The following is a 9772-nucleotide window of genomic DNA, read 5'->3' as shown; positions in this document are numbered from 1 at the left end:
GCTGGTCAGGTGGCTTCCTGTTCTTGCTCTGAGCTGTTGATTGACAGCTGTAGGGAGCTAAGCCCCGCTTCACTCACACTACTCAGAGTCTGACGCTGCATCCAAGGGCTCATGGGTAAATCCTCCGGCAGCAACACCTGCTGACAGTCCTGGGAGAGTGGGAGAGGGAGAAAAGGAGACCGGAGGAGAGGAGGGTAAAGTAGGTGAATAGTGATGTGGCGATGAGAGGGAATGGAAGAGTTAAAGGAAGAGTTTGAGGTTCAAAGTTTAGGTTGAGAATACATTTCTCATGCAGGCTTACGACTGATGTTCCAACAACAAAACATATATTCCCTCAAGGCCTGAAACTCTTTTTAAACCTCTCATTCTTTATCTTTCTCTTTCCATCCCTTCCTCTCTCCCTCACCAACCATCATTGAGTCGGCAGGCCAAAATCCCTCACTTCAGGCAGAGCATGGCAACAAACTCACAACAAACACAGGAAGACAGACAGAGAGGGGGATTTTAGTGGAATAGAGAGGGAAAAAGAGGAAGAGAGGGGGAAATAGAGTCATATCTGTTCCAACTGCCTAACATCATCTCTGTTACAACTGCCTAACATCATCTTGTTCCAACTGCCTAACATCATCTCTGTTACAACTGCCTAACATCATCACTGTTCCAACTGCCTAACATCATCACTGTTACAACTGCCTAACATCATCTCTGTTCCAACTGCCTAACATCATCACTGTCCAACTGCCTAACATAATCTCTGTTACAACTGCCTACCTCATATCTGTTCACTGCCTAACATCATCTCTGTTACAACTGCCTAACATCATATCTGTTCCAACTGCCTAACATCATCACTGTCTCAACTGCCTAACATCATCTCTGTTTCAACTGCCTAACATCATCACTGTTCCACTGCCTAACATCATCTCTGTTCCAACTGCCTAACATCATAACTGTTCCAACTGCCTAACATCATCACTGTTCCAACTGCCTAACATCATCTCTGTTCAACTGCCTAACATCATCTCTGTTACAACTGCCTAACATCATCTCTGTTCCAACTGCCTAACATCATCTCTGTTCCAACTGCCTAACATCATCACTGTTCCAACTGCCTAACATCATCTCTGTTACAACTGCCTAACATCATCTCTGTTACAACTGCCTAACATCATCACTGTTCCAACTGCCTAACATCATATCTGTTCCAACTGCCTAAAATCATATCTGTTCCAACTGCCTAACATAATCTCTGTTCCAACTGCCTAACATCATATCTGTTCCAACTGCCTAACATCATCACTGTTCCAACTGCCTAACATCATCACTGTTCCAACTGCCTAACATCATCTCTGTTCCAACTGCCTAACATCATCACTGTTCCAACTGCCTAACATAATCTCTGTTACAACTGCCTAACATCATCTCTGTTCCAACTGCCTAACATCATCACTGTTACAACTGCCTATCATCATCAGTGTTCCAACTGCCTAACATCATCACTGTTCCAACTGCCTAACATAATCTCTGTTACAACTGCCTAACATAATCTCTGTTCCAACTGCCTAACATCATATCTGTTCCAACTGCCTAACATCATCACTGTTACAACTGCCTAACATCATCTCTGTTCCAACTGCCTAACATCATCACTGTTCCAACTGCCTAACATCATCTCTGTTCCAACTGCCTAACATCATCTCTGTTCCAACTGCCTAACATCATCTCTGTTCCAACTGCCTAACATCATCACTGTTCCAACTGCCTAACATCATCACTGTTACAACTGCCTAACATCATCTCTGTTCCAACTGCCTAACATCATCACTGTTCCAACTGCCTAACATAATCTCTGTTCCAACTGCCTAACATCATCACTGTTTCAACTGCTTAACATCATATATTTTCCAACTGCCTAACATCATCTCTGTTACAACTGCCTAACATCATATCTGTTCCAACTGCCTAACATCATCTCTGTTACAACTGCCTAACATCATCTCTGTTCCAACTGCCTAACATCATCACTGTTTCAACTGCCTAACATCATCACTGTTCCAACTGCCTAACATCATCACTGTTCCAACTGCCTAACATAATCTCTGTTCCAACTGCCTAACATCATCTCTGTTCCAACTGCCTAACATCATCTCTGTTCCAACTGCCTAACATCATCACTGTTTCAACTGCCTAACATCATATCTGTTCCAACTGCCTAACATCATCTCTGTTACAACTGCCTAACATCATCTCTGTTCCAACTGCCTAACATCATATCTGTTCCAACTGCCTAACATCATCACTGTTCCAACTGCCTAACATCATCTCTGTTCCAACTGCCTAACATCATCTCTGTTCCAACTGCCTAACATCATCACTGTTCCAACTGCCTAACATAATCTCTGTTACAACTGCCTAACATCATATCTGTTCCAACTGCCTAACATCATCTCTGTTACAACTGCCTAACATCATCTCTGTTCCAACTGCCTAACATCATCTCTGTTACAACTGCCTAACATCATCACTGTTCCAACTGCCTAACATCATCACTGTTACAACTGCCTAACATCATCTCTGTTCCAACTGCCTAACATCATCACTGTTCCAACTGCCTAACATAATCTCTGTTACAACTGCCTAACATCATCTCTGTTCCAACTGCCTAACATCATCTCTGTTACAACTGCCTAACATCATATCTGTTCCAACTGCCTAACATCATCACTGTCTCAACTGCCTAACATCATCTCTGTTTCAACTGCCTAACATCATCACTGTTCCAACTGCCTAACATCATCTCTGTTCCAACTGCCTAACATCATAACTGTTCCAACTGCCTAACATCATCACTGTTCCAACTGCCTAACATCATCTCTGTTCCAACTGCCTAACATCATCTCTGTTACAACTGCCTAACATCATCTCTGTTCCAACTGCCTAACATCATCTCTGTTCCAACTGCCTAACATCATCACTGTTCCAACTGCCTAACATCATCTCTGTTACAACTGCCTAACATCATCTCTGTTACAACTGCCTAACATCATCACTGTTCCAACTGCCTAACATCATATCTGTTCCAACTGCCTAAAATCATATCTGTTCCAACTGCCTAACATAATCTCTGTTCCAACTGCCTAACATCATATCTGTTCCAACTGCCTAACATCATCACTGTTACAACTGCCTAACATCATCACTGTTCCAACTGCCTAACATCATCTCTGTTCCAACTGCCTAACATCATCACTGTTCCAACTGCCTAACATAATCTCTGTTACAACTGCCTAACATAATCTCTGTTACAACTGCCTAACATCATATCTGTTCCAACTGCCTAACATCATCTCTGTTACAACTGCCTAACATCATATCTGTTCCAACTGCCTAACATCATCACTGTCTCAACTGCCTAACATCATCTCTGTTTCAACTGCCTAACATCATCACTGTTCCAACTGCCTAACATCATCTCTGTTCCAACTGCCTAACATCATAACTGTTCCAACTGCCTAACATCATCTCTGTTCCAACTGCCTAACATCATCTCTGTTCCAACTGCCTAACATCATCACTGTTCCAACTGCCTAACATCATCACTGTTCCAACTGCCTAACATAATCTCTGTTACAACTGCCTAACATCATCTCTGTTCCAACTGCCTAACATCATCACTGTTCCAACTGCCTAACATCATCAGTGTTCCAACTGCCTAACATAATCTCTGTTCCAACTGCCTAACATCATATCTGTTCCAACTGCCTAACATCATCACTGTTACAACTGCCTAACATCATCTCTGTTCCAACTGCCTAACATCATCACTGTTCCAACTGCCTAACATCATCTCTGTTCCAACTGCCTAACATCATCTCTGTTACAACTGCCTAACATCATCACTGTTCCAACTGCCTAACATCATCACTGTTACAACTGCCTAACATCATCTCTGTTCCAACTGCCTAACATCATCACTGTTCCAACTGCCTAACATAATCTCTGTTCCAACTGCCTAACATCATCACTGTTTCAACTGCTTAACATCATCACTGTTCCAACTGCCTAACATAATCTCTGTTCCAACTGCCTAACATCATATCTGTTCCAACTGCCTAACATCATCTCTGTTACAACTGCCTAACATCATCTCTGTTCCAACTGCCTAACATCATCACTGTTTCAACTGCCTAACATCATCACTGTTCTAACTGCCTAACATCATCACTGTTCCAACTGCCTAACATCATCACTGTTCCAACTGCCTAACATCATCACTGTTCCAACTGCCTAACATAATCTCTGTTCCAACTGCCTAACATCATATCTGTTCCAACTGCCTAACATCATCACTGTTCCAACTGCCTAACATCATCTCTGTTCCAACTGCCTAACATCATCTCTGTTCCAACTGCCTAACATCATCACTGTTACAACTGCCTAACATAATCTCTGTTACAACTGCCTAACATCATATCTGTTCCAACTGCCTAACATCATCACTGTTACAACTGCCTAACATCATCTCTGTTCCAACTGCCTAACATCATCACTGTTCCAACTGCCTAACATCATCTCTGTTCCAACTGCCTAACATCATCACTGTTCCAACTGCCTAACATCATCTCTGTTCCAACTGCCTAACATCATCACTGTTCCAACTGCCTAACATCATCACTGTTACAACTGCCTAACATCATCTCTGTTCCAACTGCCTAACATCATCACTGTTCCAACTGCCTAACATAATCTCTGTTCCAACTGCCTAACATCATCACTGTTACAACTGCCTAACATCATCTCTGTTCCAACTGCCTAACATCATCACTGTTCCAACTGCCTAACATAATCTCTGTTACAACTGCCTAACATCATATCTGTTCCAACTGCCTAACATCATCTCTGTTACAACTGCCTAACATCATATCTGTTCCAACTGCCTAACATCATCACTGTCTCAACTGCCTAACATCATCTCTGTTTCAACTGCCTAACATCATCACTGTTCCAACTGCCTAACATCATCTCTGTTCCAACTGCCTAACATCATAACTGTTCCAACTGCCTAACATCATCACTGTTCCAACTGCCTAACATCATCTCTGTTCCAACTGCCTAACATCATCTCTGTTACAACTGCCTAACATCATCTCTGTTCCAACTGCCTAACATCATCTCTGTTCCAACTGCCTAACATCATCACTGTTCCAACTGCCTAACATCATCTCTGTTACAACTGCCTAACATCATCTCTGTTACAACTGCCTAACATCATCACTGTTCCAACTGCCTAACATCATATCTGTTCCAACTGCCTAAAATCATATCTGTTCCAACTGCCTAACATAATCTCTGTTCCAACTGCCTAACATCATATCTGTTCCAACTGCCTAACATCATCACTGTTACAACTGCCTAACATCATCACTGTTCCAACTGCCTAACATCATCTCTGTTCCAACTGCCTAACATCATCACTGTTCCAACTGCCTAACATCATCTCTGTTACAACTGCCTAACATCATCTCTGTTCCAACTGCCTAACATCATCACTGTTCCAACTGCCTAACATCATCAGTGTTCCAACTGCCTAACATAATCTCTGTTCCAACTGCCTAACATCATATCTGTTCCAACTGCCTAACATCATCACTGTTACAACTGCCTAACATCATCTCTGTTCCAACTGCCTAACATCATCACTGTTCCAACTGCCTAACATCATCTCTGTTCCAACTGCCTAACATCATCTCTGTTACAACTGCCTAACATCATCACTGTTCCAACTGCCTAACATCATCACTGTTACAACTGCCTAACATCATCTCTGTTCCAACTGCCTAACATCATCACTGTTCCAACTGCCTAACATAATCTCTGTTCCAACTGCCTAACATCATCACTGTTCCAACTGCCTAACATCATCACTGTTACAACTGCCTAACATCATCACTGTTCCAACTGCCTAACATCATCTCTGTTCCAACTGCCTAACATCATCACTGTTCCAACTGCCTAACATAATCTCTGTTACAACTGCCTAACATCATCTCTGTTCCAACTGCCTAACATCATCACTGTTCCAACTGCCTAACATCATCAGTGTTCCAACTGCCTAACATAATCTCTGTTCCAACTGCCTAACATCATATCTGTTCCAACTGCCTAACATCATCACTGTTCCAACTGCCTAACATCATCTCTGTTCCAACTGCCTAACATCATCACTGTTCCAACTGCCTAACATCATCTCTGTTCCAACTGCCTAACATCATCACTGTTTCAACTGCCTAACATCATATCTGTTCCAACTGCCTAACATCATCTCTGTTACAACTGCCTAACATCATCTCTGTTCCAACTGCCTAACATCATCACTGTTTCAACTGCCTAACATCATCTATGTTCCAACTGCCTAACATCATCACTGTTCCAACTGCCTAACATCATCACTGTCTCAACTGCCTAACATCATCTCTGTTTCAACTGCCTAACATCATCACTGTTCCAACTGCCTAACATCATCTCTGTTCCAACTGCCTAACATCATCTCTGTTCCAACTGCCTAACATCATCACTGTTCCAACTGCCTAACATCATCTCTGTTCCAACTGCCTAACATAATCTCTGTTCCAACTGCCTAACATCATCTCTGTTCCAACTGCCTAACATCATCTCTGTTACAACTGCCTAACATCATCTCTGTTCCAACTGCCTAACATCATATCTGTTCCAACTGCCTAACATCATATCTGTTCCAACTGCCTAACATCATCTCTGTTACAACTGCCTAACATCATCTCTGTTCCAACTGCCTAACATCATCACTGTTTCAACTGCCTAACATCATCACTGTTCTAACTGCCTAACATCATCACTGTTCCAACTGCCTAACATAATCTCTGTTCCAACTGCCTAACATCATATCTGTTCCAACTGCCTAACATCATCACTGTTCCAACTGCCTAACATCATCTCTGTTCCAACTGCCTAACATCATCTCTGTTCCAACTGCCTAACATCATCACTGTTCCAACTGCCTAACATAATCTCTGTTACAACTGCCTAACATCATCTATGTTCCAACTGCCTAACATCATCACTGTTCCAACTGCCTAACATCATCACTGTTCCAACTGCCTAACATAATCTCTGTTCCAACTGCCTAACATCATCTCTGTTACAACTGCCTAACATCATCACTGTTCCAACTGCCTAACATCATCTCTGTTACAACTGCCTAACATCATATCTGTTCCAACTGCCTAACATCATCTCTGTTACAACTGCCTAACATCATCTCTGTTCCAACTGCCTAACATCATCACTGTTTCAACTGCCTAACATCATCTCTGTTCCAACTGCCTAACATCATCACTGTTTCAACTGCCTAACATCATCACTGTTCTAACTGCCTAACATCATCACTGTTCCAACTGCCTAACATCATCACTGTTCCAACTGCCTAACATAATCTCTGTTCCAACTGCCTAACATCATCTCTGTTCCAACTGCCTAACATCATCACTGTTCCAACTGCCTAACATCATCAGTGTTCCAACTGCCTAACATAATCTCTGTTCCAACTGCCTAACATCATATCTGTTCCAACTGCCTAACATCATCACTGTTCCAACTGCCTAACATCATCTCTGTTCCAACTGCCTAACATCATATCTGTTCCAACTGCCTAACATCATCTCTGTTACAACTGCCTAACATCATATCTGTTCCAACTGCCTAACATCATCACTGTCTCAACTGCCTAACATCATCTCTGTTTCAACTGCCTAACATCATCACTGTTCCAACTGCCTAACATCATCTCTGTTCCAACTGCCTAACATCATAACTGTTCCAACTGCCTAACATCATCACTGTTCCAACTGCCTAACATCATCTCTGTTCCAACTGCCTAACATCATCTCTGTTACAACTGCCTAACATCATCTCTGTTCCAACTGCCTAACATCATCTCTGTTCCAACTGCCTAACATCATCACTGTTCCAACTGCCTAACATCATCTCTGTTACAACTGCCTAACATCATCTCTGTTCCAACTGCCTAACATCATCACTGTTCCAACTGCCTAACATCATATCTGTTCCAACTGCCTAAAATCATATCTGTTCCAACTGCCTAACATAATCTCTGTTCCAACTGCCTAACATCATATCTGTTCCAACTGCCTAACATCATCACTGTTCCAACTGCCTAACATCATCTCTGTTCCAACTGCCTAACATCATCACTGTTCCAACTGCCTAACATAATCTCTGTTACAACTGCCTAACATCATCTCTGTTCCAACTGCCTAACATCATCACTGTTCCAACTGCCTAACATCATCAGTGTTCCAACTGCCTAACATAATCTCTGTTCCAACTGCCTAACATCATATCTGTTCCAACTGCCTAACATCATCACTGTTACAACTGCCTAACATCATCTCTGTTCCAACTGCCTAACATCATCACTGTTCCAACTGCCTAACATCATCTCTGTTCCAACTGCCTAACATCATCTCTGTTACAACTGCCTAACATCATCACTGTTCCAACTGCCTAACATCATCACTGTTACAACTGCCTAACATCATCTCTGTTCCAACTGCCTAACATCATCACTGTTCCAACTGCCTAACATAATCTCTGTTCCAACTGCCTAACATCATCACTGTTTCAACTGCTTAACATCATCACTGTTCCAACTGCCTAACATAATCTCTGTTCCAACTGCCTAACATCATATCTGTTCCAACTGCCTAACATCATCTCTGTTCCAACTGCCTAACATCATCTCTGTTACAACTGCCTAACATCATCTCTGTTACAACTGCCTAACATCATCTCTGTTCCAACTGCCTAACATCATCACTGTTTCAACTGCCTAACATCATCACTGTTCTAACTGCCTAACATCATCACTGTTCCAACTGCCTAACATAATCTCTGTTACAACTGCCTAACATCATATCTGTTCCAACTGCCTAACATCATCACTGTTCCAACTGCCTAACATCATCTCTGTTCCAACTGCCTAACATCATCACTGTTCCAACTGCCTAACATCATCTCTGTTCCAACTGCCTAACATCATCACTGTTCCAACTGCCTAACATCATCTCTGTTCCAACTGCCTAACATCATCACTGTTCCAACTGCCTAACATCATCACTGTTCCAACTGCCTAACATCATCTCTGTTCCAACTGCCTAACATCATCACTGTTCCAACTGCCTAACATAATCTCTGTTCCAACTGCCTAACATAATCTCTGTTCCAACTGCCTAACATCATCTCTGTTCCAACTGCCTAACATCATCTCTGTTCCAACTGCCTAACATCATCACTGTTTCAACTGCCTAACATCATATCTGTTCCAACTGCCTAACATCATCTCTGTTCCAACTGCCTAACATCATCTCTGTTCCAACTGCCTAACATCATCACTGTTTCAACTGCCTAACATCATATCTGTTCCAACTGCCTAACATCATCTCTGTTACAACTGCCTAACATCATCTCTGTTCCAACTGCCTAACATCATCACTGTTTCAACTGCCTAACATCATCACTGTTCCAACTGCCTAACATCATCTCTGTTCCAACTGCCTAACATCATCTCTGTTCCAACTGCCTAACATCATCACTGTTCCAACTGCCTAACATAATCTCTGTTACAACTGCCTAACATCATCTATGTTCCAACTGCCTAACATCATCACTGTTCCAACTGCCTAACATCATCACTGTTCCAACTGCCTAACATAAT

This window comes from Salvelinus namaycush, chromosome 4 (genome assembly GCF_016432855.1).
Source record: "Salvelinus namaycush isolate Seneca chromosome 4, SaNama_1.0, whole genome shotgun sequence".
Lineage (NCBI taxonomy): Eukaryota > Metazoa > Chordata > Actinopteri > Salmoniformes > Salmonidae > Salvelinus > Salvelinus namaycush.
The sequence above is the reverse complement of the archived record's forward strand: the minus strand, read 5'-3'. Positions refer to the sequence as shown.